The following is an 8,002-nucleotide window of genomic DNA, read 5'->3' as shown; positions in this document are numbered from 1 at the left end:
AAACAAAAACGTCAGGGTTCAATGAAATGGCTCAACGGGTAAAGGCTCTTGCTGCCAAATCTAACAACCTGAGTTTGATCCCTAGAACCCACGTGGCAGAAGGAGAAAACTGACTTCTCCACTCATACTATGACATGCATGGACACAGGAGCAAATGAACATTAAAACAAAATAAAGCAACACTCCAGGGGCAGGGCCCTTCCCATAGCATAATATCCCAAAGTAAAAAGTCCTCTGGCTACCCTCTCCTCAGAAGCTAAGACTCAGCTGGTGTCAGTTGAGCCTCCATTACCAAGTTCTAGTCACCTCGCAGTTTGTAGCCCCAAGGATGAGGATTCTTCAGCTCAGCTCCATATCTCGCTGAGTCAGACAACCAGCATTTATCAAGTATTCCCACGTGCCTGATGTTCTTCTCAGTATAGAGGACACAGAAATAAACCGAATATGGTCCTTGTCTTTATGAAGCTCATAAGATGGTAAGGGCTATGGGCAGGTAATCATTCATTCATTTATTTATTACATACGTACAGAATGCAGCCGGGTGGTAGCATCACTCGGGAAGCCTAGGCAGGTGAATCTCTGAGTTCTCAGACCAGCCTGGTCTACAGAGCAAATTCTGGACAGTCAGGGCTACATGGAAAAACCCTGTCTCAAACAACAACAACAACAACAACAACAACAACAACAACAACACAAAGTGCAAAGTATGTGTCAGGTATTGTGCTAGGACCAATGAGTGCACTATGGCACTAATTAAAGCACAGCTACCGTTTAGGGCAGCCTGCCAAGGTCAATAAGCGTGAGCTCTCCTGTCCTCACCTAGGTCTTGGCCATCACTCCATCAAGACATCCATATTACAGTAGCAGACAGTCTAAATGACTAGAGCCCTCTGAAGAAGAGGATCAGCAGCACCTCCACAGTTGGCAGCACAGCTCTGTCTCAGCCCAGAGGCCAGGGAGACTAGAGGAAACAGAGAGCCTAATGTAAGTCCTAGAGTCCAAAAGTAGAAGAACCAAGTGTTCTGATTACCAGGGGAGGGAGTGGAAACTGTGGTCAGGATGTAACATGTGAGAGAAGAATTTTTTTTTTTTAAGATTTTATTTTATTGTATGAGTACACTGTAGCTGCCTTCAGACACACCAGAAGAGGGCATCAGATCTCATTACAGATGGTTGTGAGCCACCATGTGGTTGCTGGGATTTGAACTCAGGACCTCAGGAAGAGCAGTCGGTGCTCTTAACCACTGAGCCATCTCTCCAGCCCGAGAGAAGAATTTTTTTAAAAAAAAAAAATTTTAAAAGAGTTCTGATTACCAAGGGCAAAGGAGAACATCCTGGCTTCCAGTGAGAGCTGGTGCACCTGTCTTCCACCCTTTATTTTGTGGGAATCCTCAGCAGATTAGATGGTACCTATTTTAGTGCACTTTCTATTGCTATGATAAAACCCCATGGCCAGAGGCCACTTGGAGAAAAGAAGATTTATTTGGCTTACAGGTTTCCTCATGAAGGGCTGACTCAGTGGCAGGAACTTGAAGGCAGGAACTGAGCAAAGGCTAGTCTTGCCTATAGGCCATCTGATGGAGCCATTTTCTCAGTTCAGGTTCCTCTTCCCAGATAACTCCGGCTGTGTCAAATTGACAAAAACAAAAACAAACCCACTGGATCAGAACCCATCCACACTTGGTGGATCTTCTGGTTTTTTAATTTTGAATTTTAAGTGTATGTGTGTTTTGCCTGCTTGTATGTCTATATTCTGCATCCGTGCATTGCCCTAGGAGGCCAAAAAAGTGTCAGATCTCCTGGAACTGGAGTTACAGACAGTTATGAGCCACGTGTGGGTGTCGGGTTTGAACCTGAGTCCTCTAAAAGAGCAGCCAGTGCTCTGAGCCATCTCTCCAGTCAGGTGGCCCTTCTTTACGAAACCCACTGATTCAATCACCAATATTTTCCAGACACAACCTCACAGATACACTCAGGGATACTGCTTTCCCATCTATCTGGTTATTCTCTACTCTAACTCTACTCAAGTTGACATCTACAATTCACTGTCATAAAGGGTGGATTAACCGGAAGGTGAACCCGGGGTTACTGATTCCAGAGTCTTTAAAAACAAAACGAAAACTTTACATATTTATTGTGTGTGCCCATGTGCAAGAGAGCTCAAGTGCTTGAGCATCACAGCGCTTGTGCAGACACCAGAGAACAACTCTGGGGAGTTAATTCTCTCTTTCTGCCATATGTAACATATCAAAACTGTACCTTCCTGTCTTCATGGTCTAAAATATTTCAAATGGATATGGATTTTTTTTTAAATCTTTTTTTTTCTTTTTTCTTTTTTTTTCGGAGCTGGGGACTGAACCCAGGGCCTTGCGCTTGCTAGGCAAGCGCTCTACCACTGAGCTAAATCCCCAACCCCAGGATATGGATTTTTTATATGGTGATAATAAAAGTCTAGAATTATATTTGTAGTATACAACATACTGTATATGGGATTCACCTCTAATTTAAAATATACCTTAAGATTATAAAGACCCATCAAATTAACAAAAACTAATTTAAGATAACGTCTTAAGCCTTTGCTAACTGCTGAACACCAAGCTGCTAAAAGTGCAGATATGTAACAACCAATGTTTGATAAATAAGGTATATTAATAACCAAGATCTATAAACTCCTAAGGTCTAATAAGGTTCATAATAATGTTTATCTAGCTTCTCTGTCTTTTAAACTTTAGCTGTTTGGATAAACTAAGCCATACCAAAAATAAACAAACAAACAAAAACCTCCAGTGGCTTATAGTGGTATACTAAAGTTGCTAGTCTCTATAGCTGTATCTATGATTAAAAGTTTTATTTTGATACTAAAAGAGCTTAAATTCAAAATTGTTATTTTTAAGGCTCCAACCTAAAAGGAATGGAACCCCAAGGCCTCGTCTTAATACAGTTTAGAGCAGAAAACTAAAAACAAAGGTTGTTTAACTCAGATATACTTGGCAGGTACTGCCCCTCAAGCCTGCTGAATATGGCGTTTACAATGTTTAATAGGAAGCTTTTCATGATAGAGACATTGGCACCCAGCAGCTCCCCTAATCTCTAAAGAAGATGGTGGGCACAGAAGAATTTCCCCCTGAAGCTTGCTTCAAAACTGGCCACGGGGCAGAAGACTGCCCTTTGCCTCATCTGCGGCGGATAGCTCAGTGTCCAATCTGTAGACAGGCAGTGTACTGGGATACTAACTGCCTTTCTTTACCTAGACAAAGACAGGACAGCCTCCCCAAATTCCTGCTTCACAGAAATGTCTGTCAGGGCCAGGCAGCCAAAGACTGATGATGCTACACTGACCACAGAGGAACGTGGGGCCGAGGCAGCCCACACTGATCACAGAGGAACCTGGGGTCGAGGCAGCCCACGCTGATCGCAGAGGAACGTGGGGCCGAGGCAGCCCACACTGACCACAGAGGAACCTGGGGCCGAGGCAGCCCACGCTGATCGCAGAGGAACCTGGGGTCGAGGCAGCCCACGCTTATCACAAAGGAACCTGGGTTCGAGGCAGCTGGTAAACCTCTCATTTTTAACAGTCAGAGACTGCTTGGTCTGCCCTTCCTGCAGGTTTCTGCACTTCTCGGATCTCTGATGGGTTTGAAGATCAATTTAACAGCAGAAACCAAGGCTTTAGCTGCCTTCTCAGTCCTCTTCCTGTCTAAAAATCAATCTTCAAGCCTCACTCTCCTAGAACTGTCACTACTATGTCTATGCATAATTTACCTCGTTACCAGACTCGCAAAACAGGTCTCAAAGTAACTTTGTACTTTTCCTTTATCAAGAAACTTGATTTACAATGACTGTTCCACTAACCAACCGTGTCTCATCGTAAATAATTCGATAGAAAACAGATGTACAGGGGGCGGACTGGAGTCTTGTACACGCTGCCTGGGCCACTCAGTCCTGGCTTACTTAGTCTATGGTAACCTCCCAGCTCTGGCGGCTCTCCCTCCGGGATGGTGGTCCCTTGCCCCATCGTCCCATCACCCCCATCTGCAAGCCCCTCCGCACTGCTCTTTGAGTCCTCAGAACTGGGCTCCTTGGCCAGCCCTCAAGGCCAACTTGAAAAGTTTATGTAAAGTCGAGGATACAGAAGATCAAGTTGTGAGGATCTGAGGAAGTGGCTTTGGTCTAAGAAGGTGCTTTAAAGTTGGTAAGTGCAAGTTAATGAAAGTTGAAGGATGAAAAAAAAACTTAAATGGTGATAAGTGATTTAAGGTATACAAGAGGAATAAACGGCTTCCGATTCCTTCCCCTCCCTATGTTACAGTTGTACTAAGACTTCAAAGCTTGACATTGATAAATGGAGCTCTGTTAGTACCATAGCTGCAAGCAAGATTTTAAGTTTCCTTTGGTTGTCTTCTAAGTATAGACTTAAAAATGCTTCTCATTGTGCTAAATTTATATACATCTGGTCTTCCGGGTGTATCTAGTCTTCTGGATGGAGGAAAGAAGCCCATCTTTCCCTGTTTGTAGTTATACCAGGGAATGTTCATGCCTTTAACCCAAAATGGTTCCCCAAGCCTCTCCGATGGCACAAACTTTCAGAGTCTATTGCTTTCTCTACAGTGTGGGTTTCAGTACTCCAATCCACAGGTCAGATGGATTCCAGATGAGTACTGTCAATCAATAGTCTGTTGCCCTACTTGCCTGTTCCTGGGGGTGGGATCTCTTTCCCATGGGCCTAAAAGTAGCAAGTGTACACCTGGGAAATTTTTTTTTCTCCCCAAGCTCAACTTTATCTTCTGCCCCTAGTACATACATCCTGCCACGTTCTGGTGTTTCCTCAAAATCTGCTGGGTCCAGAGCAGCTAGGCCCCAGATGGCCATGCAGAACCAGAGAACATTGGACTTCCTCAAGGCAGCCGAGGGAGGCCCCTGCATGTTCATGGAAGAATAGTACTGTTACCATATCAATGATGCAGGCCTGGTGAAAACTAATATCAGGTTACTCCACAAATTGCCTGAAGAACTCCGCCAATACAACCAAAGCACATCTCCATTCCGCCCTTTCTGACGGTCTTTGCTTGTCACATGCTGTCTTTGTTAAGGTTTCCATGGCTGTGAAGAGACACCATGACCAAGGCAACTCTTCTAAAGGACAACACTGGGGATAGCTTACAGGTTCAGAGGTTCAGTTCATTATCATCAAGACAGAAAGCATGGCTGTGTCCAGGCAGGCATGGTGCAGGAGAAGCTGAGAGTTCTACATCTTGTTCTGAGGGCAAACAGGAGATTGTTTTCCAGGAAGCTAGGAGGAGGGTCTCAAAGTCTATCCCCACAGTGAGACACTTCCTCCAGCAAGGCCACACCTACTCCAACAAGACCAATCCCTGGGCCAAGCATATTCAAACCACCACATGTGTTTAGCTCCATTCACAGGGCCTGTGGTTATAATCTGTTTTTCTCCTGGCACCTTGCCTCTTCTGTTTCCTACAGGAATGCATCCACAAAGTCTCTAGACTGGCCACTCGCCAAATGCTCCTGTACCCCTATATCCCTGTGCCTACAGCCCTGCGCACTCCTGACATCTCCTCCCTTCCACTTCCGGGCTCAGCAGCAAGTTGTCAGATTTGAGTCTACACCCCTATACCCAAAGAGGTCAAGAATGTTAGGCCAGGGGTTGGGGACAAAGGTAAGATTTTTCTCTTCTGACTAGGAGCCTGTGCTTGAAAAAGCCCACAGAAAACACTTGACAAAGCCAGCTTTTAGTTCTAGATTCCAATACGATCACTGGACTTAAGACCCACCTACAGGGCCCTAAACTCACCAGACAAGGCTATATCCCCAGTACTTCACTATCAGGTCACAGCTTCCCCTACCCCCACACTCCTCTTTAAGAAGCCCTAGCCCAGCCTGGCAACTTCACTGACCCCTGTCCTGTGAACCCTCCAGACGGTTACCCCAACAAACCTGTCTTTTTACTATTCAACCTGATTCGATTTATTATGTCCGTGAAGAAGCCACTCAGTATGGTTTATGGGGCCTAAACTCCAGTCACCAGGCTCCCGCTGAGCCAGCCTGCCACTCCCGAGTCTCCATCTCCACATATACTGTGGAGACTGAGGGGAGAGTGTTTTCCCCTTCTTGCTGAACCCAGAACCTTAGATATGCTAGGTAAGCACTCTACCCCAGCAAAAGCCTCAGCATCTCTATCCCCTTTGACATTTTATTTTTGTGTTTTGTTGTTGTTTGGTTGTTTGACAGGGTTTCCCTGTGTAGCCCTGGCTGTCCTGGAACTCACTTTGTAGATCAGGTTGGCCTCAAAGTCAGATCTGCCTGCCTCTATTTCTCAAGTACAGGGATTAAAGATATGCACTACCACACTCAGCCTATTTATTTATTTTTATTTACATATATGTGCACATGTGTGTAGACACCTGTAAAGGCCAAAAGACAGTGTTGGATCCCCTGGTACTAGAGTTACAAACTGCCCAATGTGGGTGCTGGGAACCAAATGGAGGTCCTCTGCAAAAGCAGCATGCTCTCCTAAGCACTGAGCCCTTTTCTCCCTCCACCCTTTATTAATTATATATACATATATATTAATATTACTTATATATAAATATGTATGTATATATATTTGCCACTTATCTATTTATTTATGTATTTGTTTGTTTTGAGGCAGTGTTTCTTTGTGTAGCCTCAGCTGTCCTGGAACTCACTCTGTAGACCAAGGCTGTCCTTGAACTCACAGAGATCCACCTACCTCGGCCTCCTGAGTGCTGGGGTTAAAGGTATGCACCACCATTGCCTGGCTTATTTTTTCATGTTTTGATTGTTGTTGTTGTTTTGTTTTGAGATAGGGTCTCAAATACCCCAGGCACCCCCAACTCACTGTGAAACTGAGAATGGCCATGAATTTCGGGATCTTCTGCCTCTACCCTCTCTGTGATGAGATTACAGAAGCGCACTGCCATGCCTGTCTATGGCACTGGTGACTGAACCCAGGACTCTGCCTGTTAAACAATCATTGTGCCAACCAAGCTGCGTCCTCAACCCTTTCCTTTGTATCCTGAGGCAGGTCTCAGTTGCTCAAGCTGGCCTTCAACTTATTCTGTAGCTTAGGCAGGTCTTAAACCTATAATTCTCCTGTCTCAGATTTCTGGGTAGCTGTGGTTACAGGCCTGCACCACTGATTCTAAACCTCGCTTAATTTGCCAAGAAACAGTCTGTTACCCTGGCTGAAACTCTAGTCCTGGGGCAGCCAAGAGAAAGAGGCAGGCAAGTGGCAGAAGAAACCAAAGTATTGTTATGAGTCTCCTTGGAAAGGTTGGAAGTCCAGATGCCGGCCTTGTTTCCACTTGAGTTCTTGTTTTTTTGCTTTTACCCCATTGTCCACCAAGGAAGGAGCTTCCAGTATGGTAAGGGCTGGGATAGTAATCATAAAAGATTGGATCCAGGGACAGTGGGGACAGTTCATCTTGCAGCTTTCCTACAGAGCAGAGATTTTTCTTCCCATTTTACAGATAAAGCAGCTGAGTCACAAATCAATGATCACAGTTTCATGGCAGAGGCACCCCTGAGGCTGGGCTGGTACAGTTCCAAGACTAGTCCAGCACACAGTCCCCAACCCAGACTTGGTGCCTGTGAGCCCAGGTCTGACTAGGTTTGTCCCCATAGATTCATGTGTTTGAATGCTTGGCTCATGAGGAGTGGAGCTATTAGGAGGTGTAGCCTTGTTGGGGGAGGCATGGCCTTGTTGGAGAAAGCGTCACTGTGAGGGTGGGCATTGAGGTCTCTGTGCTCAAGCTCCTCCCTCTGTGTGGAATTCCAGTCTCCTCCTGGCTGCCTACTAGTGGTTTTGGGGTTTTGTTTTGTTGTTTGTTTGTGAGGGGGTTGGTTTGTTTCATTTTAATTATTTGTCTTATGTGCATTGGTGTTTTGCCTGCATGAACCTCTGTGTGAAGGTGTCAGAACCCTGAAACTGGAGTTACCTACCACTCAGAGCTGCCATGTGGGT

Source organism: Rattus rattus, chromosome 17 (assembly GCF_011064425.1).
Source record: "Rattus rattus isolate New Zealand chromosome 17, Rrattus_CSIRO_v1, whole genome shotgun sequence".
NCBI lineage: Eukaryota > Metazoa > Chordata > Mammalia > Rodentia > Muridae > Rattus > Rattus rattus.
This window is presented reverse-complemented; position numbering follows the sequence as displayed.